Genomic DNA, 17,804 nt, shown 5'->3' with positions numbered 1-17,804 from the left:
CCACGTAAATGCTTGCATTGCTTTGTTTCACACTATTTGCTATTCTGCATAGATAGTGCTTATACTGAAGTACTTACTGGTCACTTGCCTGAAGTGAATTTCTCAGTTGCACAAAATGTAGAGTAGTGTTGGTGGATTTTAAAACATTAACTTGTATACCAGAAACAATGTGTCCGTCATGTGTTTTGTAGGCTCTGCATAATGCTGTTCAGATTAGCCTCCAAGGTAAACGGAGTAGCAGAAAAGTTGGGGATAAGTTTCCTGTTTTATTTATTATTATTATGTTTTTGCTTTTGCTTTTCATTTATTTGCTGTTTGTTTCTCCTTTGGGTTTTACATATATACACATATATATAAAACCATTGGTGTTTTTCCGTTTCTAATGATGGCTTTCATTTGGTCCCATGAACAGTTGCTTTGTCTCCTATTCCAGTAATTCCTCATTGGTTCTATTTACCTAAAATTCTTAAGTTACATTTGTCAAGCCCCCCCACCCCACCCCACACCAGAAGAAATGATGGAGTACGCCAGCCATTGAACGTTGGGTGGTTTTTGCTTCCCTCTGATGATCTATAGATCTTTAAGGATTCTCGCCAAAAATAAAGTCTTTTCTTCTTGTAGGTTCTGAAATAGAAATAGTACGTTACTTATTTTGTTTTTTTGGAAAAGTGGATGAGAGGGGGAGTTTGGTGTTTATTTCTAGGGTAATTGAATTCAGTCCAATAATTTCGAGTTGGTTTCAGATCATTTCCTTGGGGTAATGGGAAAAACTGTGACATTGGTACAAAGTTTTAATATTCTGGAAAGATTTAGCCTTGTCCTTAAGGAAATTACATTAACTGAGATTTCTCTCAAACTACTTTAGTTACATTTATCATTATCAAAATTAAGTGACATTCACTTGGATTAAGTAGCAATAAAAAAGAAAGTGAGACTTTTCAGTGACTTTTGATCCCAAGTTTTTTTATCACCCTTGGACCTTCAGGTGCAAACTTGAAAATAAAATGTGTACAAGTATTGCACTTGTTTGATGATTCTGATGGTAGAAGTTACCTAATCAGTTGTCAGTACTGTCTCCTAGAAACCCATCTTGGAAATGTGTGACATGCTTAATTAAAACAGCTAAAAAATAATTATGTGTAGTTAGGCTCACTTTATCCTTGTATTGTGTAATGTTTGAGTGAAAGGATGTTATTCATCCTCATACTGAATTTCCAAAATTGATATTTACGTTCACTATTTTTTTTTTAAACGGTGGAGAGAAAAGTTAATTGTCTTACTTTGCTAAGTTTGACATAAGACCTATCACATTTTTGACGCTTTTGATCACAGTACTGCTGTCGCTAGAATGCTAGCAGTTAGAAATATGCAAGGAGTACCTAAATACTTTAATAAAACAGTTGAAGTGCTGCAGGCAGTAATTACATTAGACAGGAGGTCACATAGTGTTTTGATTTGTGATATTTTAGAGAGAGAGAGTGATAGGACTTAGTGTGGTATTAGTAGATTGCAGCGTTAATAGACATTAATTTCTAAATTTTTTTTGTGTTTAAACATTTCATTAAACATTGGCTTCTGTTCTTAGCATGAATGCATATACTGTACTTTGATCATTTTATATTGTAGATAGAAACTTATTTTAAAGCAAGGTAGTCTTTATCTACAGCATATCATAGGTGGAATGTTCCTTTATTTTAATTTTATTTCAATGTGTAGGCTGTGCAGAATACTTAGAAAGCATTGGAAGATGGAATAGTATAAAATTATTTGTTTAAAACTCTGGAAATGACTTCATATAATATTTAATTAATACAATTTGTTTATTATTTAAACGATTACATTCTTACCAGAGCAGTTGCTTTTGTTCTGGTAATTTAGTTGCTTCACCAAATTTATTGGCCATTCTTCACAAATTTGGGGTTGTTTTGAGAATGGGACAGTTCGTTACATTTAAAAAGAAAGTTACCTCTTTTAATTTGAAAAAGTATTTTTTTATAAACACTAGTTCATCAGATCTAAGGTATCATTGATTGTAAGAAGCACCGTTCAGAAATTTTTAAATGCTTCCAATATGATATGCCAGCGATTTATAAGACACATTTGTAATTCAGAAATGTCAAAAGGTAAAATGTGTCTTAGGATCAAAGAAATATGGTATTTCTTTGGTATATATATATATATATATATATATACACTCCATATATATATATTCCCTTAGTAAGTGATTTAGAAAAATTCTGATTTTTTTTTGTCATTGTATATACTTTAGATGGGCACAACATTTAATGAAAAAAATTTAACATTTGATTAAAAATAATTTTGTTGTACCTTATGTGCCTTCATCGTTATTATTGGGTGCTATATTAATAAGATGTTTTAAGGGCTTTTAACTCTTTCAAAGAAAAAAAGCATCAACATTTTACTCTTTAAATATTTTACATAAGAAGAGGAGAGCAAGTGTATATTCATTTTTAAGATAGGCAAAATAAAATTATGTAAGAAATCATAAATATTAGTGTGGCAGAGAATTATAAATGTTTGCTTAATCGATGATGCTGTGATTTTATAGGAACCATCTTTTAAACTAACTTAAGTTGTAGGCTTTAAAAATTTTATTTTCTACTTCTGAAAAAAAAAGTCAGGTTGCTACACTTTTTAATGGGAAATTAAAAACAAGATACCTTGATCCAGCAAAACTTTCTAGAACTAGAATTTAAAATTAATGGCAGAAATTGTTTTCTTTGGGGGCATACTTTAAATGAGGGCATGTGTATTGAAAGCTATATGAAATACACTTTCTCTGTGGTTCTCAGCCAGGAAATGTGTGACAGAAGAATCACCTGTGGAGCTTTTTGAACATACGGGGTGGGGATGGTCACCACAGACCTACTAATACAGAATCTCCTGGGGAGTATTCATGTTCATACACCAACACACACACACACCCCTTCCACATATCACCACTTTAGATATGTTAAAATATGCAAATATTTAATGTACCATACACTTGAGATTTTTTTACGTTTTTTTTAAAATAGTGATACAAAATTATTTTTAGTGTTTCAATAAAGTATACAGTTAATTGTGGTAATTGGTATTGGAGGGTGAATAAAAAGTAGAGAAGTCCATCACGGATGTTTTAAATTCAAGTGTTAATCTAAAAATGAATTATTATAGCAAGAAAGGGATGGAAGGATGACGCATATGAGATGGTTTTGTTGGAAGTATTTTTGACCCAGGTGAAACTTTGTTATTGGATACCTCAAAGAAAAATTTACTAGATGTATCATGTAATTAAATGCTTTGATTATAAAAAGGGTCCCTTTGGGACCAAAACTGCAAGCATTAAGCTTATCAGGGATTAGGAGTAATGTTACTAGTAGGACTACTTAGATGTGGGTTGCACATCAAAGACTAATGCAAGTCAGTGGTTTATTTTGGCATGAGCTTTGCTCAGACATTTTTCTTCCCCTCTACTTAGATCTTTTTCCCCCCCCCAGGGGGCTGTTCACCTCATATGTACTTAGAATTACTCTGCCTTGTTCTAGTCAAGATATAGAACAAATATTCTAAGTAATCTGTAAAATATGTGTAGTATATCAAGGGGTAGAATGGTGCTAATGGGCTAACTTTATATTGTATGAGCAATGTGAGGTGCTTTGGATAGTAGGCTGACCTGCAGTGAAGGAAGCTGAGGGCATGCTTATGCAGAGCCCAGTAGGTGGTAGAGAGTGCGCCTGGAACTTGTAACCTTGAGCCCCGAGTTTAGTGAGAATTAAATGAGTTAGTTTAATGAGCGTATTAAGCTCGCACAGCAGCTTCAGAATGTAGCACTTGGTTGACCTGTGTTGTTTGTCCTCCCACCTCCCACCACTATCACTCAGCCTGTGGGTGGCTGTCACTGTTTTATCTTATTTTTCTGCCTTTCTCAGAATTCTCAGCACAGCACCTCCCAGCCTCCTTTTTGACCTATCATTCCAGGAAGAGGCTATCAGTTGGATTTGTCTGGTGAAAGCAATTTGCTACTCCTTTGCGTAGTGATTTCTGAGGTCGTTTCCAGCATTTAAGTACCTGGAGTCAATGAAATAAGTTTTTTCTCTTCTGTAAAAGACCAGCTGAGGAAGCAGGAGGAACAGAGGGAAAGGCTAACAATATTGGAACACTTTTTAAGAGAGCATAGGTTTTATTGCCTTTGGGTTTTCAAAACTAACATTTCTAAATATATGTCTTCAGACTGCACCTTGAAGCATCATTTCTTAAAAGCTGGCCTGAAGGGCTGCTTTTTTTTTTTTTTTAATTGATGATAATATTAGCTAATATTTAATAGGCATATACTGTGTGACAAGAACTGGGATGATTTTATTACCTGCATAATATAATTCTCATTGACAGTCCTGTGAGGTAGTTGTTGCTTTAATATCTCTTACTAAGAGAAACCTGAGTCACGGATTTAATATCCTAAGATCTCACCACTTGTAAATATTTGAGCAAAGATTGAAACCCAGGCCTGTCAGATTAAAAAATTAACATGTACCACTTAATAAAGTGCCAGGCACATGTGGCAGAGGTTCACCAACGATTAGTTCCTCTTCTCTTTAGAAAAGGCAAATAAATTTGTGCGGAAAAACGTAACATGCATACCAGGCTTATCCTTATAGGGTAAGGGTGCAGTGCAACACTGAACTTATGTTTTCACTGGTACAGGTGTACTTGGGGCTGTCTTCTTTTCCAGTGTCTGAACATTCACTTCAGCTTCATTTTCTTAGATCCTACTTTCAGGATATGTTTTTTTTCTTAAAGTGATACCATAGCATAATATTGTTAACTTTCTAAATAACTTGCTACTTTGGAGGCAGGTTTGTGTTGCATTGATATTAAATAAGATTTCTTTTTGAAAACACCTTTTCCCACGAATTAAATAAAATTTCAAAACTTTTTTATTCTTTAAAATGTTTTAATACTTGTAAAGCAGAGCCAGTGGTAGCTTCCAAATTTATACTTTTGTGGCTTTGGCAGCTCCTTTCTAAAATGTGGCGGTTATACACTGTATATTTAGCCATAATTTAGTACTCAGTTTTCTTGTGTATAAAACTCATATATTAGGAATATGCCGTGGCTTGAAATAAATGAAATATGTAAAGTTATCTTTACACATAGTAAGCATTCAATGTTAGTCGTTATTCACCACTTGAATTCAAGCAGTCTGGAGGTTAGCTGTTGTCTTTGGTAGTAGTGAATAATTTACAGTTATTTTACTTTATTAGAATATATAACCTGATTCTAGGCTTTCTTCAAGTCACTAAACTTAGGTTCATATGAGGTTTAATCCACAGCATGTCATGGTGCTGGCCTTTGATCACCTTTTCCAAAGTCCTTGGACAGATGATTCTAAACATTGTGGCCATATTACTGCCTAATCCACACATCAGGGGAACATGCTTATCGTATTTGTGAGTTATACTTCTATTTCTACTAATCTTGCCAAAGTTAATTATTATTTGCTTATGTTATTATTACATGAAATAAAAAATTCTTGCATTTGAACAGTCGCTTTTTAATGACATGAGTCTTGTGTTTATTACTGAAGTTGGGTCAGTTTACACATTAGTAAGAATATTAGTAAAATCAGAAGACTTGTATTAAATAAATAACCTTTGAAAGTATAAAAGATAACTTGTTTAAGAATTGACCTTCTCTGGTTATTGAAACTACGTTGAGCCTTTTTAGATAGGGTAGCATTTACCTTCTTAGAAGGTTCTGAAAAACAGCACACCACATAGCACTGTGGTCATACCCAGGGTAAAGATTTAGAGATTTCTAAGTAGTAACTATCAGGGCTTCATTTAGGACAGTGTTTTTTATAAAATTTATTTAATAATATTTGAATTAGTCCTCTTTTTATCATATTACTTTCTGAATTGTTAGCCAAATAGTGTCTGACCATATGTTAAAATACATTCTCATTACAGGGAGAGGGGTTTGAGAGTGGACAGAGAAAATTTTTAACCTCTGTGTCATTGACATTCTATATAATTTATCTTCAGAAATACACTGTTTGGTAGGATTCATTTTCCCTTCTTTACAAATAAGCAAACTCAAATCCATGGTCACGCAGCCTTTGATTTGCATAGGTGTTTGAACCCTGGGTTTGCTGACTTCAAAGCTATGCCTTAGTTTAAAAAAATGCTCTTTTGGACAGGTAGATTCTAATTATAATATATGGTCTGTATAATTAATTTCATAGAGCTGCTGTAACAACATACCAAAAAGTGGGTGGCTTAGAACAACAGAAACTTAATTTCTCATAGTTCTAGAGGCTAGAAGTCTGAAATCAAGGTGTTGGCAGGGCCATTCTCTCTCTGAAGGCTCTAGAGGAGAATCCTTCCTTGCCTCTTCCCAACTTCTGGAAGTTCTCAGCAATCCTTGTTCTTGGCTTGTAGATATGTCACTTCAGTCTCTGCCTGTGTCATCACATGGCTGTTTTCCATCATGTGTCTTCACATCATCTTCCTTCTATGCTTGTCTGTATCTAAATTTTCTTCTTAAAAGCACACCAGTTTTATTGGATTAGGGGCCCACCCTACTCCAGCATGACCTCATCTTGACTAATTATATTTATAATGACCCTGTTTCCAAATAAGGTCACATTCTGTGGTACTGGAAGTTGGGACTTAAACATTTGTTTTTGGAGGACACATTTCATAACAACCTATGACTGGATTCTGTAACTATTTAAGATCTAAGTAAATACACTTGGAACAGTTTAAAACACACATACAGGGGGGAAAGATAGTCACATTTTAGAGTGATGAAACACATCTTTATAGAATTCCATTTGTAAATTACTTTGGGTGTTATAAACAAATTTACAACCTTCATACAAGTATTGCAAATTGTTAAATACGATAGCCACTGCCTAGCTTTTAAGATGAATTTGTAATGCCCGTACTTTTATGTTTTTTTAGTAATACTTCAACTAACAAATCGGCAAAGAAAATCCAAAAGTATTGGCATTATGTAGCAAAGAATCTATTTACTGAAAATTATTCTTGCACTTAAAAAAATTCATGCTGACTTAAAAGTGAAGGTTTTTTGGACTTCATTAAATACAGCTACACTGAAAATATGCAATGTGTCTTTCCATTTCATTTCTGTTGTTTCTTTTTTATAGTATACTAGCATTTGTTTTGTCTGCTCATTAAAATTTCCTGTTAAGCAAGTGATATAACTATCATTTTGCTGTTTTAGTGGTTTGTTAGAAATAGGTTTTTCATTTACCAAATAAATTAACAATTTGTTCACTATTTTTATTTATCTAGTAGCATAACCTTAATATATCTCTCTATTTTTTCATACAATTATCCAGCAAAATCTTTGAGTGAAAAATGGCTTTGTAGCTGACTGAATCTAAGTTGTATAAAAATATAGGTCTTTACTAAATAGGTGTTTTAACAAGGTCCCCTATAACTTTTGTAGAAATTTGAATGGAGAATTCTCCTGATTTTCATTTGAAGAGCACCAAAGCACTTAGAACACTGCCTGACATGTAGTATACCTGGGTGTTCACTATTGTTATAATTGTCCAAAGTGGCTAATAGAGACTTTGGGGGCATGCAAATCACTGTTGTATATTAATTGTAAATAATTAAGGGATAATTTATGCAGATTTGAATATTAACAACCTCACATCAGGGGGTAGGGAGAGGGGATGGGATGGAGTTATATGTTCTTGGAACTTTAAAGCTCTGAAGTGTTTTTTTCTACCTCTACAGCTTACTTCGTTATTCGAGCTGTATTTGTGTTTCTGGTCCTCAGTACCAGTCTTTAAACGGGAGTTTGATTTGTTAGGCTAGTGGCAAGCCTGCTGGCGTACCTGGCTTGCTGGTAATAAAGAGATGGCTGTGCTCTAATTTCAGGAAGAACAGTTAGATGGCTTCCTTCCTTTTGTTAATTGTCCAAATATGTCCAGATAGTAACAATTTAATGGTGAAAACATAGTATTCCTCATTTTCTTATTCAGCAAAGTAGGAACTCAAGTTTTAAGAGTAGAGATTTTTCCATGGGACTTGAAAAAGGATGATTCGATTAAAATGAAAAAAAAAGATTTATACTTTTCTCATAAATACACTCATACTAAAAAGAAAGTTGTTGGGACTTCCCTGGCGGTCCAGTAGTTAGGACTCCACGCTTTCACTGTTGAGGGTGAGGGCTCGATCCCTGGTCGGGGAGCTAGGATCCCACAAGCTGCACCATGCAGCCATGTGGGGGAGAAAAGAAAAGTTGTTAATCACTGAAATAAACAAATTACTTTTTAAAAATTGTGTCCGACTCAATCCATTGTATGGGAAAAATTGTCTTACTCAAATCATTTAGAAAAATGCTTTAAAAAATTTTTATTAGACCTCCCTATATGACACTGAGAATTTGAAAAGCATATTTAGAGTTATTTTATCCCAAATTAAGTCTGTCAAATAAAATTTGAGGTCTCAAAAGACATTATCTACTTGGGAGAGAGAAGTGAAGTTACTGTCCATTCTGGACTATCTAGTCATTCATAGCAACCAGGTTAGGAAGACACAGTAGGGATCTTGGTTCCATTGGAAATCATGAAATGCCACAATAACTGTAGTCACCTGTGCTTCCAAATGTAAAGCAGTAATTTAATTTCTCATCAGAGCTTTAAAAAAAATCATAGCTAGACTCTTGAGGGGATAATGTAAAATTTAATTGTTACCTTGATGTAGAGAGCTAAGTGGGGTTTGGCAGTCCCTTCAGCTGTGTTACAGCTGTACTTTTTCTTTGCCACATGCTGTAGATGGAGTACTGTAAATAGGGAGGTGTAAGTACAAACTGTACCTGTCTCCAGATCCACGGTTCAGAGCCTTTGTTTTAATTTGAGCTCTGTGTTGAAAGTTTTCTTCCTAACATGACTTCTATACTCTGAGCAGATAAACTCAGTAGTGTACATTTTAATTAATGGCAGACAAAGAGTGACTTCTTAAATTAGTATCCATTTTCAAAGGGCCAAAAAAGGATTTCCCTTACCCCAGCAGCATTTTCATTTAACTGTTAGTAAAAGTAGGGAATGTGGGAATGTTTATGGATGAAGGAAAAATTGGAATGGAGGATTCACCTGAGAAACTGTGAGAATAAAGGCACTGACTAGCCTTTGGATCTTATGAGCCTCCAGCTATGCGATTATTCTAACTATCCAAGGGTTGTAGATGAGGGTATGGCCTTGATTCTTTTCGAAAGCACTAAACATCAGATGGAAATGATTTTCAGAGCATATAGGAATAGTATAACCAGGTCTTGAAATCAGGATGACGTCTAAGTCCAGAGAGTTGAGTAAGGCTGACATTTTGTGATTTGTCATTGAGTCCTTTCAAGGTGTGATTTTCTCAGTTTCTCCAGAGGAATACTTTGCTACTTTTTCCCTTTGTTCTTAGCAGTTTAGACAGCTCTCTGTCCATTGTCATTAACTCCAGTGGTTGATGGTCTGGTGGAAAAAGAAAGTTGCTCTTGACTACTTAATGCCTTTTGTTGTGTTTTGTTGTCAGATATCTACTTTGGCATCTTAAAGCATCTCTTCTGCCTGGAAGTGTTTGAGCCAGGTTGATTTTTAATGGTATATATTTCTTCTGTTAGTGAGTAGTCTTTGCTTTTGTTTCTTGACTTTACATTTTTAATTTAACATTTCAAAATGGTTTCTGATAATCTAATACAATTTATAATACAATTTATACACATACATGTATATATGTACATGCATATGTGTATATATCAGGCACCTTCTCAACCTTTAGCAAGCTTTGTAGATTTTCTTTTGATCTTTTTATGATAGTACTTGAATATTCTCTCAGGAATCAGACAACTTAAAAGCAATATCTTTCTCTGCTTTGAGTCTCACACATGCTTAGCAAACTTGTAGTTCCTAGGAATTATATCTTTAAAGGCTGATATAGTCTCATCAGGGCCAACTCAGTCTTTATTAGAAAAATGACTCGTTTAAATGCCCCAACAACTGGAAATTAATTTGTACTCGCTACTAAATGTATTCTCAGAGAATGAGAGCGAGCAAGAGAGCTGCCTTTAATTTTTAAAGCAGTAATATTTCTGATAGCTGGCTAACAAAAAAAGTAGCTTTAAATGATTTTTGAGTTATGATTCATCTTCTGATTTATTATAGCCTAATAGTACTCTCTAAAATTACTGTCCAGTGCTCTCAATAGCATCAGTCGTATGGTTCACTTGGTGGATTTTCTTCAGCTTCTTTCTTTGCACCAGCTGGTTTCAAAGACACCAAAAGTTAATTGAGACTGAATAAGAAAGACTTCAGAGAGAAGACAGAGATGTGAGATGAGTGAGAGGGATACAGCAGCGGGCAGGCATGTGCCCCTTTTTGGCCTTTTGACTTGTTTCATATTCAGTATTCTACCAAAAAGAAAACTTTCTTCTTTTACTTTTTCGTAAATTTTTTGAAGGCTGTCTTATGGGCGACCTCTTGGATGTTCTAATTTATGAACCACCATTCTAAACTCCTTTTTATCAAACTGATTAATTCAAAGTGAAGTACAGGGCTTCCCTGGTGGCGCAGTGGTTGAGAGTCCGCCTGCCGATGCAGGGGACACAGGTTCGTGCCCCGGTCCGGGAGGATCCCGCATGCCGCGGAGCGGCGGGGCCCGTGAGCCTGCGCGTCCGGAGCCTGTGCTCCGCAATGGGAGAGGCCACAACAGTGAGAGGCCCGTGTACCGCAAGAAAAACAAAAACAAAGTGAAGTACATGATTTCATTGAGCCATTCTGCCTAGAATGGATTGATAAAAACAAAAACAGTACGTTTGGCTCATCATGTATTTAGAGTACATATTTGAAACCCAAGCAGTAGACCTCTTGGGATGATGATAAACAAGCAAAAAACCCAGACGTTTATATGGTTTTGGAATTTAACCCAGGAAAGAACACTTCATGGGTGGTCCTGCACAGAGAGTCTGATGTACACCCTTGGGCCCCCTATCGTAGTAAATGAGAATTAATAACGTTCTCAATGCCTTTGCGCCAACATGATTGTTCCTACACCCTTCTGCTCTCTAAGCATTTTATGATCTGGAATTTCACTTCTGTTAACAGGAGTGTTGAGGCCCTAGCACCGTTCTTGCTTCTGGCTTTCTGATATTCTTCTGAGCTTATAGCTTTCATCTTTAATTAAAAATCTTTGAAGCCCCAGGAGAGTGACTCACATATTTTAGGGTGCCGTTTCTCCTATAACTTGCACAGTAGAAAGAACCCTGAGTCTGGGGGAAGTTAGCTTTGTGATACCCATCAGTAACGGAATTTGTTGCCTTGTGCTAGCACTCTAATATTTACCTAGAGCAAGGTTCAAAAATATGGAAGGTGTACCAGCATTTTCCTTCTCCCCTCAAAAGATGTATATACTTTACAGGTCCAGCTGTGTCAGGTACCATTAATCTATCCAGGGACTCTTGCTAAGCCACGAATTTTCCACATTTCTCTAGGTGGCCAGTGCTAGTCACAGTTATTAGCATTAGAACTGAAACCTCTTCATTCTGGCCCTGAAGCATTTTACCATTTAAAATTGTATGCTTTTCTTAAACAGTTATCCCAGCATCTTCTCAGTTTGCAGTGTATAGTTTTTTAGTTCTTAAGGTGACATTACATGATGTTACTTTCCGTTGATTAACACCATTCACAGTTAATATTGTTTTGTCTGTACCTCACTTGAGATGCAGTCACATCTTGCATAATTTAGTTAATTAAGTGTTCTGTTCCTGAATTCTTTTAAGTATTGTAAAACAAAAATAGTAATATAGTTAAGATGATTTATTGACTCTTAATTTTATAGATGTCACAATGCCCCAATTGTGTTTTGGCCTTATTTTCAACTTTTTAGGGAAAAGAATCCTTAATGAAGATGTTAAATGGAATAATTACATCCTTTGCCATTTGTTTCAGGTTTACTTTAACCTTGTCAATAAAATTGTTATAAGTAATTATTAGAAACATGCTAAGGCATGACCTTTGAACCCAGTTAATTTTTGTTTCTGATATTAAAACCTGTTTTTTAAATATTAAGGGGACAGTTTTTTTTAATTACATTGGAGGAGGAAAGTTGAAAAGAACTCAGAAAAAGAGAATAAAATTAGGACTAGCATACTTGCCTTATTTCCCACAGAAAATAAGGCCAGTGAGAGGCCAACACAGGTTGTTTAAGAAAAGGACGAGCATTGTTCAGCACCTAAATATACCCAGATTTCTTTTTGAAATGAGAAAGTTAACCTTTATTTCAAGGTTTCATGTTTATGTAATCCAAATATGTTACAATAAAATATTTTAAGATTATGAGTCATCATGGAAATCAGTGCTTATGGCCTTTTTGACTTTTTAGTATTGAGCACCCTCAGAGATTGGATCCAATTTATATTAAGAAAAATAAGTCTCAGAAGTTTGTCCACTTTGGAACTTGACTGAACTCAGTACTTTGTTGATTGAAGTGTCTAGTGAAATTTTATTTGCTTAATGTTGGTTTTGAAGGAATTTGATTTTAGTAGTAACTTGCAACAGTAAATAGACAACAAGAGTTTTTTTTTTAATCAGTAGCTTAAAATGTGGGCCAGGTATTGAAATCCTTAGATTTTTTTAAGCATAATTGAATTATTTATATCTAGGTTGTTCTTTAACTACACTTAACATTCTCTTTCTCAATTCTTACACCTTTTTTTTTCTTTCTTTCTTATACCTTTTAACATGTTTCCAAATCATGTGCACTTTTCATTTCCTTTGGGAGGAATAAAGACATAACCTAACAGCTTTAGAAATAACCCTGATCGCTGTACGAATATGTTTGCCTTCAGTAAATTCTTTCTCACTTGGTAAGAGAGAAAAATGGCCTACGCACCATTTTGTAGTCAGTTTTGGGTGAAGTGCATGGGCTTTTCCTGATGATATAATGCCCGTTATCAGAGCTCATCTTATAGAGGCCTCAAGTGTGCAGATCATGTTGCAAATTAGAAATGCAGTTGAAAGATGTTGTTCACATTGGTCTTTAGAATATGGAATTTCAGCTTAATTTTTTGTCCTTTGATCAGTACATGTAGCAGATCAGAAAACGAACCCAACTTGAATTTTCTTTCTTTGAAAGAGAAGTGGTAACATATCCAAAGTGCTTAGCATTCAGTATTGAGACCAACTTCAGATGGTTGTGGAGCCCAGAGGAGTTCTGTTTAGGCAGTGAGACTAATAACCATAGTGAGATTATAACCACCACCGTGGCTTCTCTCTAGCTGAAAAAAGTCATACTTCTGAACATATGCTTATGCTGAGGTTTATTTTAGCAGATGAGAATCTTTGCCTATTATATCTGGAATTATTGTTTGAGCATATTTTAATGTGCTAGATATTTGTGTTGAGCTGAAGTCTCTTGAGGGAGATTTGCAGTTCTCTTAGCTGCGCATGAAAGTGCTACAATAAGTTTATGGATCCAGGAAAAGGAGAAGAAGAATTTCTGGGACAAAGTTCCATATCTTTTAAATACATATTTTGGGGAGATTTTTAAGTGAGATAAATTTCTTTGCAGATTACTTTCCTTGGAAATGATGTTGACAAACACTGGAGGTATTATCATACATCTGGCCTGTTTTCACTTGTATAAGGGCAATTGCCTAATGTGTACTGTGAAAAGTATACTTTCAACATTTTCAGAAAATTAGGTTGTTAAAACATAAACCAGATTTTCAAGTCATAAAGACTGTTTTTAGAAGATAAGTTTAAGTGAGGTAGCTAGTTACAACATCTTCTGACCAGTCACTTTGTAAGTATACAGTAATTAAGATTTGGGGACCTAGATATAAATATTAAATTTTTCTCTACACTGAGCACAAATATTAATGTGGAGTATACCCAGCATATGGAAGTTAACATGACAGTTTTTCAAAGGTGATGCATCATTTAAAATATTAGATTGTATTACTTTTGTGTCTTAAAATAAAAATCAAAGTATTGGTTGTAATGGATAGGAGTGCGAAAATAAAACAGAAGACTTCCTAATGAAGACTTTACAAAATTTTGATAAGATTGTATATTCTGAAAAAAAGATCAATTCACTTTTTACCCCTAAATCTCTATTCTGGTAAACAAGAAGATGGTTCTTCTAAGAGTCAAAACACTTCTCAGAATGATTCACTTCCTTAAATTTTTAAGAATATTTTGAGAAAGATCTTTCAGTGCATTATTCAAGCTCATGTCCTTTTGTGTACTGTTTTCTGGAGAGCCCATAAAGCGAGGTGTACTTGCTTTTTAGGCCTAGGAGAATAGAAAATATTTCTAATACCCAGGTGATTTTGTTTCCCTGCTTATGTGCCTCTCCCATTCCCCACAAAATCATTGCAAATTTTTTCTCACCCACAGCAATACATACTTTTCCCCCACTTTGAGCAAAGGACCCTCCTCCTTTCTCAGGGTACAACTGGTAGATGGGAACCACTTTGTTTCAGTCTCCCTCTAAGCTTTGTCAAAATGATCTAGTCGGTGCCTCTAGGCCAGTAGTTCTGAATCAGGAAGGTTTTGCTCCCTCCTTCCCCCAGGGGACATTTGGCGATGTCTGGAGACATTTTTGGTTGTCACAGCAGGGCTGCGGTTGGTATTACTACTGGTATTCAGTGAGTATGAGGGGCAGGGGTGCTGCTGAAAGTCCCACAGTGCATAGGGCAGCACCCCGACCCCTCTGGCGACAAAGAATTCTCCCTCCAAATTCAGAAGTGCTGGGACTAGAAACCTTACTCTCTAGTCTTAGGACGAAGTGTCACTCCTTAGGTCCAAAGCGAATTTCTTGGTATTCTCTTCATCCTGTTTTACTTAGGACACCACTTCGTCAAGTATCATCTCTTTCCTGTGTTTTTAAACTTTCTCTCTTCATTGACCCCAAGTTTTCCTGTTTAATGTGCTCAGGTGTCTCACATTTATTAAAAAAATGAAAACTTGCCCTTGACTTTTTGTCCTTTTCCAGTTACTGGTCTCTTTATTTGCTTTAGAGCAAGATCTTTGGAAAGAGTTTTCATTTGTCTCAATTTCTTCTTCCTTTTATTCTCAGAGCACTGTCGTCTGCTTTTGACCTCACCAGTCCACTAAAGTTGCTTTTCCTAAAGTCACCAGTGGCATGTTGGACTCCATGATCTAATAACTCTGTTTACCTTTCCCCAGTTACCTATCTGTTCTCTACCACAAACACCATGTGTCCGGCGTTTTGATGTAATCTGCAGTTCCTCCAGTGCTTTACTGCCTGTCTTGCTATTTCTTCTGCCTGAGATGGGATCCTCCTCTGCTTCACTCTGTGGACTCCTCTTTATCTCCAGGACTCAGTGCGAGAGCCACACCTTTAGCCTTTTCTGCTCCCCCTAGGAAAGTGGCCATTCTCTTCCTTGAGGGCTGAGATCAGACCTTCTTTAGGCTCCTAGTGAAATGCCTGCCTCATAATATACCTTCAGTAAAAACTTGTGGAAAGAATAAGTGAACATTAAAAAGAAATTAGAAGAGTCAAAAAAAAGTCACAGATTTGGAGAAATTAGTTCTTAGCTACACAAAGCCTTAGACCAGCAATTTCAGCATCACACCTGGCAGCTTGATAGAAACTCAGAATCCCAGGCTCCATCCCAGACCTGCTGAGTCAGTATCTGCATTTTAAAAAGATCCTCAGGTGATTTGTAGGAATGATAAAACTTGAGAAATAGGATTCTACTTCATTTCTGCCCCAACAAATGTGGGTTTTCGTATGTTCAAATGGAATATATATGTATATGTTTATACACATATCCATATATCCACACACATATATATACACACACACATATATACACATATATATACACACATATATACACACACATATACACGTGTATATATATACACACACACATATATACACACACACACATATATACACACACACACTTTTGATGTTTTTAAGGACTAGGATAGCTACTTTTATAAATAGGCTTAATGGTAAGAAAAAAAAGTAAAATGGAAATTTAAGGCAAGGGTAAATTTGATGATGTGTTACATATTCTTTAAAATTATATTTCTCATAAGACAACAGCAGAGGCCCTGTGTGATACTCGTTTCTGAAAAGAAAGAGATCATTTTTTAACTAGAAGGGCTTGGTGTATTTAAGAGTTTTATTTGATACCATCTCTGATAATGTTTCTAAACAAGAGCCTTGAGTACATTTCTCATGTGACTATTCCTGTTTTGTCTATAAGTTGAATTTCATTAATTCTTGGGATGGGGGTGGGGCTATGGATTTGGATTGAGGGCAGGAGTTCCTAGATTTCTTTTGGCCATTTCTGATTGGGGAGGGGGAGGTCCCAAAGGTTATCTTGGCCTCACTTTACCCCGTAGATACTAGCAGTGTGCCCATAAAGAGTGAATATAATTTAATAAAGTATGAAAGGCTAAAAACAAGTCATTGATAAATGAGATGAAAAGATTGGGAACTCTCAAGGCTTTATTATTTAAAGTTACTTTAAGCAGTATGACTCAGCTCTGCTTTAAGATGAACATGTAAGGGTGAATGGTATTATATGACACAACTTTTGTGTAAGGTAGGATTTCAGTTGTAGTACTAAAATTTTTATAACATAATTTCCAGAAGCATGGGAAATCTGATTTTTTGATTGAGTCTGAAAAAACAAGACAGCTCAAAGTTACATGTTTTGATCAGACATTTAAACTTCCAAGTTCCTTGCCAGATTCTTTGAAACTATTTACAAACCTTTATTTTTAATGCTAAGATTTAAATTTGATTCTAAAACTCAAATAAAAATGCTTGAGGTGTAAGAGTTGGAAAAAGCATGTTACCACATGGGTTTATCATTGGAATAGACAAATTCATAGTAAATTCAGCAAATACTTATTGAAGAGTATATATATTTCAAGTGCTTTGATACATAAAAGTTGGTGGTAGCAGGTGGCTGAGAATGATGGTAAGGAGTTGACAGAACACAGTCCCTGCCTTCAAGGAGTTTACCTTTTAAGTGGGAAACAGCCGGTAAACTACATTTCAGTATGATGTGTGAATTGCAGTAACAAGTATATACAGGATGCAGCTGAATCATAGAGGAAGGGCACTTGTTGCTAGATTTCAGTTAGAAGATGCATTTTTATTTCAGCAACTTAACTCCCTAAGTCTCAGTATCCTTATCCATAAAATGAAGAAAATAAATCTATCTGGAAGACTTGCTTTGAGGATTAAGTGAAAATACATGTATGGTGCGTAGTACAATATCTAAAATGGACTGATGGCTTAATAAATGTTAGCTATTATGACGAAGTGGCAGTTACTGTGTAACCACAGAGAATCTTTCCTTCTGGCTTTGTGGGTTCTGCTTCCCTCCTTCTTCCTTTCTTTTTATATTCAGAGCCCTCGTGCATGGATTTGAAGGAGGCTCTCTAAAATCTTGGAAGTCAAATTTAGATTTCTTTGGAAGTTTATTTTCCCTCATTGTCATTCTCCTCCTTCAGTATGAATAACCCCAGTGTCTCTCACTTTTTAAAGTTTCCAGAACATGAGTGGTGTGGCTCTTGTACGGCATGTTGCCTCTCATTCAACATCTGCGCTGTTCAGTAAGGAACTGCTTAGTCACATGTGGCTATTTAAATTGTTAAAAATTCAAAAGTCTGTTCGTCAGTCACACCACCCACACTTAAAAATGCTCAGTAGCCACGTGTGCTTGTGGCTCCCCAGGTGGACAGTGCAGATGCAGAACACTTCCTAAAAGCTCTGTTTTGTAGCGCT

At 35.6% G+C, this 17,804-nt stretch overlaps 1 protein-coding gene across 5 annotated transcripts in view; it reads left to right on the top strand.

Annotated features, from left to right (window-relative positions):
• SCAF8 (SR-related CTD associated factor 8) overlaps nucleotides 1-17,804 on the top strand; it is a 198,680-nt gene that overhangs the window by 78,422 nt on the left and 102,454 nt on the right. The window lies entirely within an intron of this gene.

Source organism: Lagenorhynchus albirostris, chromosome 12 (genome assembly GCF_949774975.1).
Source record: "Lagenorhynchus albirostris chromosome 12, mLagAlb1.1, whole genome shotgun sequence".
Lineage (NCBI taxonomy): Eukaryota > Metazoa > Chordata > Mammalia > Artiodactyla > Delphinidae > Lagenorhynchus > Lagenorhynchus albirostris.
Note: the sequence above shows the minus strand (reverse complement) of the source record. Positions and strands in the feature narration are given on the sequence as shown.